Below are 20,574 nucleotides of genomic sequence, written 5' to 3'. Positions count from 1 at the left end.
TGGTTAGTCCACAGCTGGAGTACTGCGTGCAGTTCTGGTCGCTGTATTACAGGAAAGACATGATTGCTCTAGAGAGGGTGCAGAGGAGATTTACTAGGATGCTGCCTGGAATGAAGAATCTTGGCTATGAGGACAGATTGGATAGGCTGGGTTTATTCTCACTGGAACAGAGGAGACTGAGAGGATACTTCATTGAGGTGTACAAAATGTTGAGGGGCCTGGATATAGTGGATAGCAAAGGTCTATTTCCCTTGGTGGAGGGGTCAATTATGAGAGGACAGAGTTTTAAGGTGGTTGCTGGAAGGTTCAGAGGGGATTTAAGGTGAGGTTTCTTCACGCAGAGGGTTGTGGAGGTCTGGAACTCACTGCCTGGAAGGGGTGGTGGATGCAGTGAATCAAATACGGCCAGGGTGATCTCCTGGACTAGTTTCGATCGTCTGGATGGATCGGAGAGGAATTTCCCCAGATTTTCTTCCCCAATTGGCCTCGGTTTGTTATCTGGTTTTTCCCTCTCCCAGGAGATCACATGGCTCCAGTTGGGGTGGAGTGTAGAATATTTTAGTGTAAGGGGTGTCACAGTTGTGTTGGGTGGACTGGTTGGACTGGGTGCTCTTTACCTTTCCGCTATTGTTCATTGCTCATAGGTTTATATGTAATCTTCAGGGTTGCTGACCGACGGCCGTGCGGCTCTTTGTCGGCCGGCGCGGACACAATGGGCCGAGATGGCCTTATTCTGCACTGTAGATTTCAATGTTTCTATGTTTCTATGGCCTAGCATGACTCCCTGCACCAGCTCTGGGTTTGGAAGGCCCGGCTGCTGACAGCACCACCTGAGAATGGGTGTCGCCAATCTTGGATGGCTGGGTTGCAGACTGTAGCAGGCAGGAATGGCAGAATGGCAGTTTGGGCGATAGAATGATGTCCACCTGAGAGAGGACATCAGGTTCCATCTCGACCAACTGGCTGCCACTTCCCGAGGCAGAGCTTCAGCATCCGGAGCAATCTATTGGAGTGCACATTGCTGGCCTACTTCAGCATCGTTACCTGCCTATTGGACTGATGGGGATCCAGACATGATGGCAGCAGTCAGTGATTGCTTGCCATCAATTTGACTGCACCAGAGCACACATCGCATTGATATCACCGTTCATTGATGGCATGGCAGAATGCAGGTGTAGCGTGGTTCCGTCCTGCCGTTCAGTTGCTACTGCCACGTCAGCCATGGCCCGCACTATCATGTTTGGGACCCCATAGTCTCTTGTGGCCTCCATCATCCATTGTAATCTACCAAGGGTGGGCTCAATGGGCTCCTGAGACCCAAATCCAAATGTTGAGGTGGCCTCCACCACACTGAAAGTAAATGCATCCACGCTCGGTGGGATCCTCGCCAATGCACCCATTAACTTGCGGTGCATCTGAATTAACTCTTTGGACATAGTCTCCCAAGTCCAGGTTCTCATCTGCCTGTCTGTGAGCAGGACTCATGGGCTGACTTACCCTTCAGAAAGCTGGCCCTCGAGCTTCCCCTCACACTGGGCGTTGTTCCCCTCACACTGGGGCCAGGAGCCTCAGCTTCATGCAACTCTGGGAAGATGACCTCTTTCACCGAGGTGGTCTCCCCACTCCCAATGAGGATGTGTGGCGCTATGCTAGCACATTGCTCTCCACCTCCTCCTCCTCTTCCCTGTCTTCAGATATCTGCTGACCGTCAGGCTTCTGCTCTTCTGGCTCATCATCTGTAAGCACAAAGCAACAGAAGTTTCAACTCTGGGGAGGGGGCAGGAAGGCAAGAAGTAGGGGGGCATCGATATTTTGGTTCTAACATGTTGTAAGGCATATGGCCACAAGGCTAAGCGGATTCACATAAAATGCCCATCTCATTCACATACTATCGCTGTCGAGCGAGGGCTCTGCCTCTCCACCCTCCACCACCAGGACTGCAGTGCATTTGAGGGCGGACACTCGCTCCTCCACCTCATTGAGGTCGTGGAGGTTGGGCTCACCTCTGCCCTTACTGTTATATATGTAAACCTGTAAATACTTTACTTTAAGCTTACAGTATCTGGTCAGATTCTTTATTCAAGACATAAAAACTGGCAACGAGATTCAGATGACGAACCCCACCGCAACAATGCAGAGAACCGTGGGCATCCTGGAGAAATTTTCGGAGGGAGATAATTGGAAAACCTTTGTGGAGCGACTCGACCAATACATTGTGGCCAACGGCCTTGAAGGAGAAGCGAGCGCTGCCAAACGAAGGGCGATCCTCCTCACCGTTTGCGGGGCACCAACGTACGGCCTCATGAAAAATCTGCTCGCTCTAGCGAAACCCACAGAGAAGTTGTACGATGATTTGTGCACAATGGACCGGGAGCATTTAAACCCGAAGGAAAGCGTTCTGATGGCGAGATACCAGTTCTACACATACAAGAGGTCTGAAGGCCAGGAAGTGGTGAGCTACGTCGCAGAGCTAAGGCGCCTTGCAGGATATTGTGCATTTGAAGGACACTTGGAGCACATGCTCAGGGACTTCTTTGTACTTGGCATTGGCCATGAAGTAATACTTCACAAACTTTTAACTGTAGAGACCCCAATCTTGAGTAAAGCCATAGCGATAGCCCAGGCGTTCATCGCCACCAGTGACAATACCAAACAAATCTTTCAGCACACGAGTGCTGCTGCAAGTACTGTGAATAAAGTTTTCGAATCGTAATGTACAAGGCAGGACTCACATGCCTGCAGCTGCACGACCACAGGTGTCTCAGAGTCCACCATCAAGGGTGGTGAATGCAAGGCCATTAACACCTTGTTGGCGCTGTGAGGGTGATCATCGTTTCCATTCATGCCGCTTCAAAGGATACGTTTGCAAGGGCTGTGGAACAATGGGACACCTCCAACGTATGTGTAGGCGAGCTGCAAACCCTGCTAATGCTGCAAACCACCATGTTGCAGAGGAGAACAGATCCATGGCGGATCACGACGAACCAGAGCCTCAGACTGAGGAGGCAGAGGTATATGGGGTGCACACATTTACCACAAAGTGTCCCCCCAATAACCATGAAGGTTGAATTAAATGGATTCCCGGTGTCAATGGAGCAGGACACGGGCGTGATCCAGTCCATAATGAGCAAAAAGACTTTCGATAAATTGTGGTGCAGCAAGGCCTCAAGGCCAGTCCTGACTCCCATTCGTACTAAACTGAGAACGTACACAAAGGAACTGATTCCCGTAACCGGCAGTGCTACTGCAAAGGTCTCCTACGATGAAATGGTGCACAATTTAGCACTCTGGGTGGTATCATGCTGTTCGGCAGGAGCTGGCTGGGAAAGATACGCTGGAACTAGGATGACATCCGAGTGCTCTCGTCCGTCAACGACACTTCATGCGCCCAGGTCCTCAACAAGTTCCCCTCGCTGTTCGAACCGGGCATCGGGAAGTTCCAAGGAGCAAAAGTGCAGATCCACTTGATTCCGGGGGTGCGACCCATCCATCACAAGGCGAGAGCGGTACCGTACATGATGAGAGCGGGTGGAGATTGAGCTGGACAGGCTGCAACTAGAGGGCATCATCTCGCCGATCGAATTCAACGAGTGGGCCAGTCCGATTGTTCCAGTCCTCAAGGAAGACGGCATTGTCAGAATCTGTGGTGATTACAAAGTAACTATCAATTGTTTCTCCCTGCAGGATCAATACCCACTACCAAAGGCAGATGACCTTTTTGCGACGCTGGCGGGAGGAAAAACGTTCACGAAGCTGGACTTGACCTCAGCCTACATGACGCAGGAGCTGGAGGAATTATCGAAGGGCCTCACCTGCATCAAAGGTCTCTTCATTTACAAAATATGCCCGTTTGGGATTCGATCAGCCGCGGCGATATTCCAGAGGAACATGAAAAGCTTGCTGAAGTCGGTTCTGTGCAATGTGGTCTTCCAGGACGACACCTTGGTTACAGGTCGGGACACCGTCGAGCACCTGCAAAACCTGGCGGAGGTTCTTAGTCGGCTTATTCGTGTGGGGCTCAGGTTAAAACACTTGAAGTGCATTTTCCTGGCGCCTGAAGTGGAGTTCCTGGGGAGAAGAATCGCGGCGGACGGCATCAGGCCCACCGATTTGAAAACGGAGGCAATCACGAACGCACCGAGACCACAGAACGTCACGGAGCTGCGGTCGTTTCTAGGACTCCTGAACTACTTTGGTAACTTCCTACTGGGTCTTAGCACACTGTTAGAACCACTGCACTCTTTACTGCATGAAGGAGATGAATGGGTATGAGGTAAAAGTCAAGAAAACACCTTTGAGAAAGCTAGGAAATTGTTATGCTCAAACAAATTGCTTGTGTTGTATGATTCATGTAAGCGTTTGGTACTAGCATGTGATGTGTCGTCATACGGTGTCGGGTGTGTATTGCAACAAGCTAATGAACCTGGGAAATTGCAACCGGTTGCTTATGCATCCAGAAATCTGTTTAAGGCTATGAGAGGCCTACAACATAATCGAAAAAAAAGCGTTAGCGTGTGTTTATGGGGTAAAGAAAATGCATCAATATCTGTTTGGGCTCAAATTTAAATTGGAAACCAACCATAAGCCACTGATATCCCTCTTTTCTGAAAGTAAGGGGATAAATACGAATGCATCGGCCCGCATCCAGAGATGGGTACTCACGTTATCCGCATACGCCCTCAGTCACAGGCCAGGCACAGAAAACTGTGCCGATACTCTCAGTAGGCTGCCATTGCCCACCACAGGGGTGGAGATGGCATAGCCCGCAGATTTAGTTATGGTAATGGAAGCATTCGAGAGTGAGCTATCACCTGTTACTGCCCGACAGATTAGACCCTGGACGAGCCAGGACCCCTTACTGTCCTTAGTAAAAAACTGTGTGCTCCACGGGAATTGGTCTAGTGTCCCGTTAGAGATGCAGGAAGAAATAAAGCCGTTCTAGCAGCGCAGAGATGAAATGTCCATACAGGCAGACTGCCTCCTGTGGGGTAATCGGGTAGTGGTGCCAAAAAAGGGCAGGGACACTTTCATTAGTGACCTCCACAGCACCCACCCAGGCATTGTAATGATGAAAGCGATAGCCAGATCCCACGTGTGGTGGCCTGGTATCGATACAGACTTATAGCCCTGCGTGCACAAATGTAACACATGTTCTCAGTTAAGCAATGCACCCAGGGAGGCGCCACTAAGTTTATGGTCCTGGCCCTCCAAACCATGGTCCAGGGTCCATGTCGACTATGCAGGCCCATTCTTGGGAAAAATGTTCCTTGTGGTTGTAGATGCATACTCCAAATGGGTTGAATGTGAGATAATGTCAGCAAGCACGTCCGCTGCCACCATTGAAAGCCTGCGGGCCATGTTTGCCACGCACGGCCTGGCTGATGTCCGCGTGAGTGACAATGGGTCGTGCTTCACCAGTGCCGAGTTCAAAGAGTTCATGACCCACAATGGGATCAAACATGTCACATCTGCCCCGTTTAAACCAGTGTCCAATGGTCAGGCAGAGCGAGCAGTGCAAACAATCAAGCAGAGCTTGAAGAGGGCTACTTAAGGCTCACTGCAGACTCGCCTATCCGGAGTCCTGCTTATTACCGCATAAGACCCCACTCACTGGAGATCCCCCCGCTGAACTGCTCATGAAAAGGGCACTTAAGACAAGGCTCTTGTTGGTCCACCCTGATCTACATGAACAGGTAGAGAGCAGGCGGCTTCAACAGAACACATATCATGATTGCGCAAATGTGTCACACGAAATCGAGATTAATGATCCTGTATTTGTGTTGAATTATGGACAAGGTCCCAAGTGACTTCCCGGCACTGTCATGGCCAAAGAGGGGAATAGAGTGTTTCTGGTCAAACTTTCAAATGGACTCACCTGCAGAAAACACTTGGACCAAACCAAACTCAGATTCACGAACTATCCAGAACAACCCACAATAGACTCTACCTTTTTCGAACCCCTAACACACACACAAGCGGCAACTGACCCAGCGGTTGACCATGAAGCAGAGCCCATCACCTGCAGCAGCCCAGCAGGACTCACCACACGCAGCAGCCCAGCAAGGCCAGCTGCGCAGCAGCCCAGCGAGGGCCCAACAAACGACTCACCAAAACCAGGATTTGTACCGAGATGATCAACCAGGGAAAGGAAGGCCCCAGATTGACTCCCATTGTAAATCGTTACACTATTGACTTTTGGGGGGGGAGTGTTGTTATATATGTAAACCTGTAAATACCTTGTTTAACTACCAAAGGGCTCATCCCCTGGATTTCCAAGGGATCCCACAATCCTTTGGGAGCACCTGTACATAAGGAGGCCTCACAGGCTGGAGGGGCACTCTGGAGACCTGTATTAAAGGACTACTGTCACACAGCACTTTAAGCTTACAGTATCTGGTCACATTTTTTATTCAAGACATAATACCTATGATGCAGCTCATGCATATTTTGTGCATGTTTGATCTGCAATGACAAAAACAAAAAGTTGTTTGTGGCTTTGTAGCTGCTGGTGTGCCACATGGGTGTGCAGTAGGGTACTCGCGAGTAATATGGTGAAGTGTGCATATCTGCATTTCATCCTGCGTGGTATCGCACAGTGGATGTGTGAACGGTGGGTCTGGGGCACAAGGAACTACCAGTAAGAATGAGGCTTCGGCCTGTGACCACATATGAAGAGGTGAAGGTGCTTCTTGGTAGGCTCAGTCTGAGTAATGAGCTAGAAGGTGAGAGACACTTGGATGGATAGGGCTTGTCTGATGAGGCAATAGAGGGGTCTCAGGCTGGCTTCAGCAAGGAGGAGCATGGCCTGGTAGTTTTAGAGAAGGGGTGGGCCCTGCAAAGTCTTTAAATTGTGTGAGACAGTGAGGGACACATGAAGACATTGGAAGGTGAATGGAAAGGGTACTCATTCTGACGACCCTAGTAAGGTTGTCAAATTTATTGCGACATTGCATCGCTGTTGTGGCCACCATATTCCAGGTTGCAACGTGCTGTGCCACCTCCCTGCACAGCCTTGTCAAAACCTTAGGCGGTGGCCTTCGTCCCCCTGCATGCTGGAGGGCATTCGAGTGACTCTCTACTGTCTCCAGCAAGGGCGGTGGGCGAGAAGCGGGGAAGAAGCTGGCATCCACCTTGCTCCTCCATTTTTGCGCTCTGAAGAAACTGTGGAGCTGGAGCTGCTCATGCTCTAACTTACCTTCCCACGCCTTTAACACTCGGATTTTTCCGGGATCTGAATCGGAGTTCAGCACATACCAACCAAATTTTCGTTATCACCCCTAGCTCTGGTGTGCAATGGCGGATTTAGCGCCTCTGTCAGCTCTTTGACCAATTCTGATGAATTTATGGATGGGAGGCGCAAACTTTTTCAAGGCGCTAAAAGTACCGCTCCACCTGGATTAACATCGCAATAGAGATGCAACCAAATTTCTCCCCCTTAGAATGAGCTCTAAGTTTGGAAGTAAAAGACTCCATTCATACACTTTTACTAATGGGAAACAACAAGGGAAAAAATTGCTGAATGCAATAAGGCAAGAGGAAATAAAGGATTTGATGACTGATATTGTAATGCATTCAGTTTGTTTTGTATAAGGCAGATCAACATAGTTAGGGATAAATGTTGTCGCATTCATGTGGCTTGTTGCAAAACTGAGGCTAATGGAGGCATTACTGTGTTTGGCAAGGGTAATGAGCACATGTGTGGATGACTCAGCACGGGTTTTAAGGGCAGGAAAATACTTTTGGGGGATCGGAGTGCATCCACTGTTAGGGCCAAGGGGGGCTTAAACAGTGGGGTCGGGGGGGGATTGAAGGAGAGAGAGGTGAAGGATGGGAGCAGATGGCCAGACGATTTGTTTGGGGAGAGCTCACTATGGAGCTGCTATGCCATCTGCCATCTTGAATATTGAGATTATGGTAGCTAATGGTCTGCAGGGCTGTATGGCTCAGAGATGCGGACCATATACAGCAGACACCTCAAATCGCTGGAGAAATACCACCAACGATGTCTCTGCAAGATCCTGCACATCCCCTGGGAGGATAGATGCACCAACGTCAGTGTTCTCGAAGCACTGATCACACTCGACCAGTTCCATTGGGCGGGCCACATTGTCCGCATGCCCGGCACAAGACTCCCATAGCAAGCGCTCTACTTGGAACTCCTGCACAGCAAGCGATCCCCAGGTGGGCAGAGGAAACATTTCAAGGATACCCTCAAAGCCTCCTTGATAAAGTGCAACATCCCCATCGACACCTGGGAATCCCTGGCCAAAGACCGCCCTAAGTGGAAGAAGAGCATCCAGGAGGGTACTGAGTATGTCGAGTCTCGTCACCGAGAGCATGCAGAAAACAAGTGCAGGCAGCGGAAGTAGTGGGCGGCAAACCAGGCTCCCCACCCACCCTTTCCTTCAACGACTGTCTGTCCCATCTGTGACAGACTTAGTAATTCTTGTGTTGGACTGCACAGTAACCTGAGAACTCACTTTGAGAGTGAAAGCTCATTTTTCTCGATTTCGAGGGGCTGCCTACAATGAATGACAGTTGTGGCTTGGATGTTTGAGGTACTTAACTAATGTGTGGTCTATTACAGCCTGCCTTATAGTTCCACTCCACTCCAGCGGGGAGCTTGTTGACTGTGAGGTGAAGCATGGCGATGAGAAAGATTGAGAAGAGGATTGGGGTGATGACACAGCCCTGTTTGACCCCAGTCCGGTAAGTGATAGAGAATTCAAACAGGCTGCATTCAGACAGGCTGTAAGAATTCACAGACTTCCCAGTCAGAGATGCTACGTGAGTGGGAGCATGTTGCATTAAGTTATCAATCAACTTGACATTTTAGGACCTTTGGTAGCGAGCCAATTAAAGGTTAACAGTATATCAATTGAGCCAATAAGGTCAAAGAAGGCGCTTTCTTTTCTGTAAACTGAGCCAGGTATAAGAACAGCCATTTTGGCCATGTGGTCTCAGAAGGACAAAGGCCTGGCTTAAAGCCAAGAGCTTGTTGCAGCTGCCAGAATAAAAAGTTATGTTAAAACTACAACCGGAGTTCGCATTTCATTGACAATTAAGAGATCTAACAATTTTGGCGTCGCGAACAGGATCGCTGAGGAAAGAAACTGAATTTTGGACATCGGACCTACAAACTGAGGTAAGGACTCCTCTTTATAAATGTCCTCGGTCAAATGTCTAAATTCGTCTCTCCTTCTACGCGATTCCGAAAGCCTCCGGATTGTGAACCCTCCGGTTGGTAGTTGGTTCGAGCTCCCATAGACGTCTAACTTCGGTGGTGTGTTAGTTAATTAATCACTGACCTACTGATCGGCTGGAAAGCCTATGACTCGAGACCTCAGTGAAGAAATAAATATTATGGCAGCAGGAGATAAGAGCAAAGAATTGCCTACAACTGTTAAAGGTGGGCAGGCACCACCTGAGGTTTCGATAGATGAAATCCTCGAACAGTTGAAAGAATAAATAGGGCAACAATTCAACATATCTAAAACCTGTATTAAGATCGAACAAAAGTACGGAACCTCCAAAGGACAATGGTCTTTGGACGAAATCAAAAGGGTCTGCGGAAAAACAACCCGTATGAAAAATAAAGAGCGAATCCGATGGTCCCTAACCGTTTTGGGACAGATCCGACAGCGGAATGAAATTATAACGCATTCCCAACATGATAGGGACCTGACCAGTACAAAGGACCAATTGCAAGCTGTTTGTGCACAGCTGCGACAGAAAAGACTTGAACTTGAAAAGTTGGAAGCGGAAGTAAAATATATCAAAGGTGAAATTAAAGAATGGAATAAATCATTCGGTCAAGAGACAGTAATAGGAAAAGAAAAATGTATCGGTCAATTCCCAGGGTACCCATGTTTGGATAAATTAAAAGCGCGACCGAGGAATAGATACGGATTCTGAATCCTCTGATGATACAGTGTCGGAGGAGGATGAAGAATTAGGGGTGCACTTTGCCCCGTTTAAAAAAAGACGAGTTGTAGTCAAATCAGAAGAGACTGCGGATGAGGGCGGAACCAAAAAAACGAAGAAAAGGGTGTATGAAAAATATTTATTTCATGATCCGGCAGACCCAGAGAAAATTGATAAATGGTCCAAGGAATTGCCCAATCCAAAGAAAGGGGGAGTGAAAACGTGGGACCAAATGGACAGCTTAAGAAATATATATCAATTTTATCCCTGGGACGGAGTGCAAATTTTGACCATAATGGTGCCAAAAACACAAGGAAGAAAATTGCACGACAAGGTAGAAGAAGCTTTGGGGCAGGGTGAGCAAGAATTAAACGCAGGATGGGAGGTGATTAAACACTGGCTGCAAGCCTTCAGTCCAGCTAAGACAGACTGGGGAAAAATTGCAGCCTGCCAACAGAAAGGAACAGAGGAGGTCCTGGAGTATGACGATCGGTTTAGATGCACGTGGCTAGAACATTTGGGTATGAATAATACGGATGAGGAAATGGATGAACAAGTGTTTGGACCCCTGAAAGCAGCTTTCGTGGCAGGTCTAAAGCCAGAACTGTCCAAAATGCTTAAGGTAGTGTTACTGGACTGGGAAGGTAGAGTAACTACCTTTGCAGCATTGGTGGATCGATGTAACCAATTAGATCAGGATATGGGAGCTAAAGTCCGAGCTGTACAGGTTATGGGATGGAAATCCCAGGATTCCGATCAACAGTCATAAGGAAAATTACCCGTAAAATGTCATTATTGTGGGAAAGAAGGTCACTGGGCCAAGACGTGCAGGGCGAAACAGAAAGGTCGTGGCTGGGGAAGAGGACGCAGCCAGGGATACAATTCAGCCAACAAACCAGGCTTGTCACAAGATAATGACCTCATAGAAGCATTTAAGCGACTGACAATAAAACAACAGAAGGAGTTACTTGGGATAGCAAAAAACGATTAGAGCCCACCCTGGCCCCCCTCCTCGCACTAATACAACAGAAGGGAGATGGGCTATATATAACTGTGAGGGTGGGTGATAAGGATGTGGACTGTCTTTTAGACACAGGGGCGGAATTAACATGCTTACCCCTACAATATGGAGACTTTTTGCCGTTGGATGGTAGGGCACCTACAGCCTATGGAGTTGGGAGCCATAAAATGGAAATTAAAAGGACAACACCGGTACTTATAGGGCTGGGTCCACATGAACTAACCACGCCGGTCTGGATAGGCCCAGTAGATCAACCCCTTTTGGGAATGGACGTTCTAATCCAAGTTGATTCATCATTGCATTTCGAGGATGGTCGGGTGACATGGTCAATTAGAACTTTGAAGAAAGGAGAATTGAAGGAACACCCGATATCGGCTAAAGATAAGAACGATTGTGGCCTACTCCAGATGGAGCCTGCGTCATTTACCGGGACCAAGCCTCCATGCACTAAACAGTATCCCATCATTCCAACTGCCATCGCGGGAATCTTACCGGTTATTCCGCAATTGAAGAAACAAGGGGTGTTTATTAAAACGCATAGCTCCTCCAATAGCCCCGTGTGGCCGGTACAGAAATCTAATGAGACTGTCGATTATAGGAAAGCTAACCAGTGTAATGATCAAAAAGCTCCTTTGGTCGCAGATCCCTCCACCATTTTTAATGCCCTCAAACCGGAACATAAATATTTCTCGGTTATAGATATGGCCAACGGATTTTGGTCGGTGCCTCTGGCACCAGAGGTTCGACAGTGGTTTGCTTTTACAATCCAAGGACAACAGTGTACTTGGACCCGGTTACTGCAGGGTTTCCACAACAGCCCAACGGTATTCCACATGGCTTTACAAAGCCATTTGCGAGAATTACCTCCCCTGTCATCCACAATCATCCAATATGTAGAGGATATCCTGCTTGTGGTGTATGCAGCACACAAATCAGTGACTCCACACAGTCTGGTGTTAGTCTAACTGCTGTGACCTTCATCCTTTATTGAACAGCCTCAGAGTGACTTTCAGGAGTGGTGGTCAGCCTTTTATACTGCCTCTTGCAGGTACTTCCAGGTCTCCCACCACAGCGCCCTCTGTGGTGTACCATTGTGCTTATTATACATTTAAGGTATCAGGACGATACACACATCAATACATAACATCTCACTCCCCCCCGCCAGTCCCGAAGCCATTGCCGGGGATCTCGACCTTGTTTGTCCAACGGAAGGCAGGTAGGCATAGAGAGTGCATTAGTATGGTACATGTTATCTGGTACAAATAGAGTCAACGGGTTGCAGGTACACTGATCAGTTACATTAAATAGTTATTGACTGGTAACGGATCCCTGATTTCCTTATTAGCTCTTATCATTAATTGTACTTCATATCCAATATTTTACTGAAACACAGTGACCATTCAGCATTAAAATATTAATTCTTATTATAAATCCGCCATCTCACATCAACATAGCTCATTTTAGACTAGCTCTTGCCTTACAGAAGTCCTTTGTGGGGACCACCACGTGGTAAGGCCCTTTTAAGACGCCCGGGTGCATTTCATTTTTAAGGCGTCATCTTTGATGCAGCAGGATTCCACGAGGCTTCTCCTTGGGTGCTGCCATCTTTGATGCTCTGCTGCTCTGGACACGAGGCCGCCGCCATTTTGCTCTCCGCCGCTCCGGATGCCCTCCGACGCCACAGTTTCCGTTCCCCTCCGCTGCCACCTGACTTGCCGCCTCTCCTGCGGCTGTCGTCATCACTTCTCCGGTGGCCACCGTAGCTGCCTCTCCTGCGGCCGTCGTGGTCTCTCCAGCCACCGCACTTGCTGCCTCCCCTGCGGCCTCCGTAGTGGCCTCCTCTGCAGCTGTCGTGGCCGCCGACCTCCAGCTGCTGCCGCCTCTGCGTGGGCCCTTCCGATCCGCTGGCCATCCTGGATCCCTCGCACCCTGCCCGCAGCGTCCCGCCGGCTCACAACCCCCCCCACTAGGCTCGCCTCTGCAGGGCTGCTTGCCTGTGGGGGCTAAGGCTGCAGGATCTCTGTGGCTTGAGGTCAGGGGCTGGGGCTTGCTCTGCTTGCCTGTGGGTGGATTGAGGCTGCAGCTCCAGCTCGGTTGGCGCTGCTCTCTGGGAACCCGGGGCACGGCAGCACCCCAGAGAGCAGCAGCCTGTGGAGTGATGAAGTCTTCCCAGCTCCCAACGGACTATCCCCACCCACCTCCGGCCGAGGAGCGTCGGCCCATCGCTTGCAACGACCCACAAGGGTAAACCGTGCATCGTGTCTGCCAAGAACCGGTATTAGTTCCCTGGTGTAGGTACGCAGCTTAGCCGTGACCGGGACCAGCTTGGTTCGTGCAGCTGGGTTAATCCACAATTTATCAAAAGTTCTCCAACTCGGTTCCCCGGTGAGCCCCATGGCTTCCTCCGCAGCGCCAGCATGGTGCTGCTTGATTGGCCCCCCTCAGCAGACTCTGAGTTCCAGGACCCCGAGGTCCATGGTGGGCGCTAACCTGTGGACAGTGCCTGCCGGGTTCGAGACTGTGTGGATTATTTGCTTGGTGCTGCAAGTCGAGGTCATATATGCCCGGCTGAAGGTGATGGCCTTTGTCAGAGTGACTGTGGGTTCCATGGCTAGCAGCTTGTGAAGGAGGCCCTCGTGGCCAATCCCCATAACGAAAACGTCCCACAATGCCTCGTCAAGATGTGCGCCAAAATCACACGGTGCCGCGAGTCTCCTGAGGTCTGCAGCGTATTTGGTGACATCCTGGCCCTCAGGTCTGCAGTGACGGTAAAATTTGTATCTGGCCATGAGGATGCTCTCCTTCGGTTTCAACTGGTCACGAATGAGTGTGATCAGCTCCTCATATGAATTGTCCCTGGCGCTCCCGGGTGCCAGCAAATCCCTGACGAGACAGTATACCTCACCTCCACAACTGGAAAGCAATATCGCTTTACGCTTATCTCTCATTGCGTCCGTGTCCTCCGTCAGGTCGTTTGCTGTGAAGTAATACTCGAGCCTTTCTGTAAAGGCCTCCCAATCATTGCCCACAGTAAAATCCTTTTGTGAGCCGAGAGTAGCCATGGTTGCATGGAGTTCGTCCGCTTCCCTGTCGCCAATGGACGTGGAGTTCGTCCGCTTCCTTGTCGCCAATGTTGTGTATGCAGCATACAAATCACTGACTCCACACGGTCTGGTGTTAGTCTAACTGCTGTGACCTACGTCCTTTATTGAACAGCCTCAGAGTGACTCTCAGGTGTGGTGGTCAGCCTTTTATACTGCCTCTTGCAGGTACTTCCAGGTTTCCCACCACAGCGCCCTCTGTGGTGTACCATTGTGCTTATTATACATTTAAGGTACTAGGACGATACACACATCAATACATAACACTGCTAGCTTCAAACACGGAAGAACAGAAAGAACAAGATTTACGAGCTTTGCTGGACCACCTTCGGCTGAAAGGACATAAATCCAGCATCGACAAAGCACAAATATTCCAAGAAGAGGCAAAAGATTTCACAAGGAAAGAGAGAACTTACCCAGGATAGAACTGCAGCCATTCGGGCTGCTAAAAAACCCACCACTATTCAGGAACTAAGGTCTTTTTTGGGATTGTGTAACTTTAACAGAAATTGGATTAACACCTTCACACAGCTTGCTCAGCTACTGAATGATATTTTAAATGGGAAACGTGCCTCTAAAGAAGCCATCACCCTCACTAAAGAACAGCAAGAGGCCTTCCTGAGTTTGAAAAAGGCTTTGTGTTCAGCACCGGCTCTGGGAATCCCCGACAGTGGTAAGCCATTTACCCTGTTTGTCTATGAGAAAGAAGGATATATGACAGCTATACTGACACAAGAACATGGGGATCGGCAAAGACCTATTGGCTATTATTCGGCAAAACTGGATGCGGTAGCCCTCGGATGGGGAAGTTGCCTAAGGGCCATGGAAGCTACATGTCGAGAGGCAATGATCACTGCGGGTCTAGTCCTCGACCAAAAGCTGATTGTCAAGTGTCCCCACACCATAAACGCTTTGCTGTCTATGAATACAATGTCTCAGGTGACGGCAGCTAGATGGACCTGCTGGACAACAGTTTTGGAAGCTCCTAATCTCCATATCGTCCGGGCCAGCCCGGTTAATCCCTCAATGATGCTCCCGATGTCAGAATCGAGGGAGCAAGATGGGGGAGAATGTGAAGAGCATGACTGCATGGAGATTTTAAAAGAACCAGAAGAAGCAGCCTTAGCAGCAGAGGAGCCTCTGCACAACCCAGACCTCATCCTGTTTACAGATGGTTCCTCCTTTGTTGACAATGGTACCAGAAAAGCAAGATGGGCAGTTACAACCTTATATAAGGTAGTGGCAAAAGGATGTTTACCCTCAGGAACGTCAGCACAACAGGCCAAGTTACGGGCCCTGTCAGAAGCATGTCAAATAGCAGAAGAACAGACAGCTAATGTCTACACAGATTCGCGTTATGCTTTTGGAGTCGCTTACGACTTTGGTCTGTTATGGCGGAAAAGAGGATTCCTCACTGCTGCAGGTACACCTATCCAAAATGGAAAAGAAGTACGAGACTGACGAGAGGCCATACAATTACCTCAGGAAGTGTCCATCCTGAAGTGTAAGGCCGCATCAAGGAAAATACCACAGAAGCACAGGGAAAAGTCCTACTCGACCAGGCAGCTAAAGATGCCGCCTCACAGGGCGCTCCCCGAGAAGAACCAACACAGATGTGCAGATTGAAAGCACTCAGGACTCTGACACGAGACCTTCAAACAATGCAAGGCGAGTGCTCCCGAGAGGAAATATGGACATGGATTGAGGCAGGAATTAAGCTATGCGAAGATGGTGTCTGGAGACAAAGAGTTACCGACAAGCCAGTCGCGCCACAAGCGCTTATGCCTTTTTTAGCCCAACAGATCCACTCGTGGGGACACTTGGCCTCACAACAGATGACGGCACAGTTCCAGAAAAGCTGGTGGGGTCGGGGATTTATAAAACATGCCCAGCTGTTAGCAGACCGCTATGTGGTCTGCCAGAAAAATAATTCTGGACCCATCACGGTAATGCCCCAACTGAGGCCCCCTGCCCCTGTCGGACCATTCCAGCATCTGCAGGTTGATTATATATTTCTTCCTTCATGCCAAGGATACACTAACATTCTTGTCATGGTCGACAGATTCTCTAGATGGGTAGAAGCTGTCCCAACTAAAAGAGCCACAGCCAATCACACTGCAAAGGTCTTGTGTAAGGATTACATTTCCCGATGGGGAGTCCCGAGTATCATTGACTCAGATCAGGGAACACACTTCACAGGTGCTGTCTGCCAAGAAGTCTGTAGGTTCCTGAACATTATGTGGGATTTACACTGTCCTTATCATCCACAATCATCAGGACAAGTAGAGCGAATGAATCGAACTCTGAAACAACAGCTTGCCAAATATCACCAAGAAGGAACACCATGGCCCCAGGCACTACCAATGGTGCTATGTAGCATTAGGGCAACCCCAAACAGAACTACAGGTCTAAGCCCATTTGAAATTATAACAGGAAGACCCATGTCGCTGCCAGGAACTATCAATTTACGGAAAGCTGATGTTCACTTAATGAGTGACACTTCGTTATCAGAACTTAACCAATGTTCTGTTTCCCGACAGGTATCGGCAGCTTGGGGTAATCCACCCGAACGAGGACACGACATCATCCCGGAAGTCTGGGTGTATGTGAAAAAGTTGCATAAAGAACCTTTGGGTGCCAAGTGGGAGGGGCCTTATCAAGTGTTATTGACCACCCAGGCAGCTGTTAAAGTCCAAGTCACATGTTAAACGAGCACCCGTAACTGAAGCTGAAATCTAATAAGGACAATTACTTACTAATTGAAAATTAAGAGATCTAACAGTAAGGATCTTGGTCTGCATGTCATCATGGAGCAGGCAGAGGATGGTGATGAACTTTTGGGGGCATCCGAAACAGAGGAGGACGCTCCATAGACCCTCGCAGTTGACAGAGCCAAAGGCCTTCGTAAGGTCGAAGAAGGCCATGTATAAGGGCTAGGGCTTGTTAGATCTCTTAATTTCCAATGAAATACGAACTCCAGTTGTAGTTTTAATGGAATTTTATTCTAGCAGCATCAACAAGCTCTTGTCTTTAAGCCAGGCCTTTGTCCTTCTAAGACCACATGGCCAAAATGGCTGTACTTATACCTGGTTCAATTTACAGAAAAGAACTCGCCTTCTTTGACCTTATTGACTCAATTAATAGTGTGTTAACCTTTATTGGCTCACTACACAAGGTCCTAAAATGTCAAGTTGATTGATGACTTAATGCAATGTGGTCTGTGTTTTTTCAAAACTGCAGCCGGGCTGCAGAGCTTGAATTCTCTATCAATCCCCCCTTTGATTCTTTCACAAACTGAATCATAAAACATCAGATATCACTGGTTAAACATTCTACAAAATAATTTCATACATGTTAATAGAGTTTCCTTCTAAAATTTGTTGATGTGTTTCACCACATGTCCGGACTAATAACTTCCACACAAATTTACACCAACCCAAGTTCCATCGTGGCCACAATGGAAGTCTGGTTTTTAGTAGGTTAATTAACCTTATTCCAATTTAATCCAAATCAATATCTTAATTCAAGCAGTAAACAACCTTCCCTTAAGCATAACATACTCCTGTGCCACGTACAGACGGTCTGCTGGGACCTGCAAGGTGTCTCACATGCAGGACAGCAGCTACAGCTACCTGGTTGCAACAATATTTAATCAACATAAACAAACAATATAAAAGTAAAATAATTACAACGACTAGAATTAAACCTTCCACCAATGAAGTTCCTATTGAACCTAGCCATTCAGTGGCTCCGCTCCACAAAGTGAATGATGGGGGTTGCTTAAGTTTTTCTACCTCCTTTTGGATATGCTCCGCTAAGTGGGTAATTTCTTCAGAGCTATCTGGGATATATGTGCAACACTCAGTTCCGAGTAGGGCGCAAGTACCTCCCTTTTCAGCCAGGATGTAATCAAGGGCCAGTCTATTCTGTAGGGCTACTGTGCGGATTGCTACCATTTCTGCATTGATTTTAACTGGGCCTCTGAGGGCCACAATGGATGCCATGTTAATGGATTCCCTTGCCAGTCTGGTGGTCCCATACCTGGGGATCAGAATGGCAAAGAACCTCTCTGTTTCTTTGATAGCTCTCTCAGGACGGTGTAAATGTTCCGACAGTGACTTTAAGGCACATATAAGGCACAATGTAGGCTAAATAGCAGGATCCCGTCCAATTCTGGGGCAACCAAGGGCAGGCCTTGTGGCCACACACCCAATAGGTGCCATTATAGGCAATGAATGTTAGCTGTTTCTTTGTCAGCAACACTCCGGGGCCTGTCCAGGCTTTTCCATCTGTTTTATTCAGAATTCCCGTTATGTTAAAAATTCCCACATCGGCCCAGTTTGGACCGTTCCGTGGCTTGATTATATTATAATTCCGGGAGCAGTTACTATACACCATAGTTTGGCCTCCTTTGATGTTTCTGATCAGACAGACCGATTCCCCCATTCTAGTTCTAGTTGTTGGGTGTGTGCGTATATTCCTATTCACTCAAAGGGAGGAATTCCCTTGAGGCCAGTTCCCTTGAATATCTCGGAAATGGCTGAATGGACAGGTATCGGCAGCTTGGGGTAATCCACCCGAAGGAGGACACGACATCATCCCGGGAGTCTACTATTTCCCTTTGGTGCAGAGGGTCGGCTCGTAAGATGTAGGCAAATGCCTAGAATACCTACAATCAGTAATACAGTAAATTTATACATTTTGGCAAAAAGTAATTGTCCTTATTAGATTTCAAGCTTCAGTTACGGGTGCTCATTTAACGTGTGAAGCATGGATCCAGGCTTTCTTTCTTTGGACTTTAACAGCTGCCTAGGTGGTCCCCCGGTCTTCCTATTCCCGTTGTAGTAGTGATAACAAAAATGGGGGCCGTTTGAAATTATTGTAGCATGGTTGGTATCCCCCTTCAAAGGTCGTCAGATTGTAACCTGCTGACTTCCATTTACGTGCCCAGTTTTCCATATCCTGAAACGCCTTGTCGGTTTTGTTTTGATTAATTATCCATTCAGCCATTTCCGAGATATTCAAGGGAACTGGCCTCAAGGGAATCCCTCCCTTTGAGTGAATAGGAATATGCGCACACACCCAACAACTGGAAATGTTACCTTGTTTGGCATAAATGTATGACATATAAAAAGGTATTTACATGTAATTCCCTTGCTACCCTACTATTTCCCTTTGGTGCAGAGGGTCGGCTCGTAAGAAGTAGACCTATGCCTAGAATACCTACAATCAGTAATACAGTAAATTTATACATTTTGACAAAAAGTAATTGTCCTTATTAGATTTCAAGCTTCAGTTACGGGTGCTCATTTAATGTGTGAAGCGTGGATCCAGGCTTTCTTTCCTTGGACTTTAACAGCTGCCTGGGTGGTCAATAACACTTGGTAAGGTCCCTCCCACTTGGCACCCAAAGGTTCTTTATGCAACTTTTTCACATACACCCAGACTCCCGGGATGATGTCATGTCCTCCTTCGGGTGGATTACCCGAAGCTGCCGATACCTGTCGGGAAACAGAACTAATAGCATAGGTTAAGTTCTGACAGTCTGATAACAAAGTGTCACTCATTAAGTGAACATCAGCTTTCTGTAAATCGATAGTTCCTGGCAGCGACATGGGTCTTCCTGTTATAATTTCAAATGGGCTTAGACCTGTAGTTCTGTTTGGGGTTGCCCTAATGCTACATAGCACTATTGGTAGTGCCTGGGGCCATGGTGTTCCTTCTTGGTGATATTTGGCAAGCTGTTGTTTCAGAGTTCGATTCATTCGCTCTACTTGTCCTGATGATTGTGGATGATAAGGACAGTGTAAATCCCACCTACAAACTTCTTGGCAGACAGCACCTGTGAAGTGTGTTCCCTGATCTGAGTCAATGATACTCGGGACTCCCCATCGGGAAATGTAATCCTTACACAAGACCTTTGCAGTGTGATTGGCTGTGGCTCTTTTAGTTGGGACAGCTTCTACCCATCTAGAGAATCTGTCGACCATGACAAGAATGTTAGTGTATCCTTGGCATGAAGGAAGAGATATATAATCAACCTGTAGATGCTGGAATGGTCCGACAGGGGCAGGGGGCCTCAGTTGGGGCATTACCGTGATGGGTCCAGAATTATTTTTCTGGCAGACCACATAGCGGTCTGCTAACAGCTGGGCATGTTTTATAAATCCCCGACCCCACCAGCTTTTCTGGAACTGTGCCGTCATCTGTTGTGAGGCCAAGTGTCCCCATGAGTGGATCTGTTGAGCTAAAAAAGGCTAAAAATGGCTTGTGGCGCGACTGGCTTGTCGGTAACTCATTGTCTCCAGACACCATCTTCACATAGCTTAATTCCTGCCTCAATCCATGTCCATTTTTACTCTCGGGAGCACTCGCCTTGCATTGTTTGAAGGTCTCGTGTCAGAGTCCTGAGTGCTTTCAATCTGCACATCTGTGTTGGTTCTTCTGGGGGAGCACCCTGTGAGGCGGCATCTTTAGCTGCCTGGTCGGATAGGGCACTTCCCTGTGCTTCTGTGGTATTTTCATTGG

Source organism: Pristiophorus japonicus, chromosome 10 (genome assembly GCF_044704955.1).
Source record: "Pristiophorus japonicus isolate sPriJap1 chromosome 10, sPriJap1.hap1, whole genome shotgun sequence".
NCBI lineage: Eukaryota > Metazoa > Chordata > Chondrichthyes > Pristiophoridae > Pristiophorus > Pristiophorus japonicus.
The sequence above is the reverse complement of the archived record's forward strand: the minus strand, read 5'-3'. Positions refer to the sequence as shown.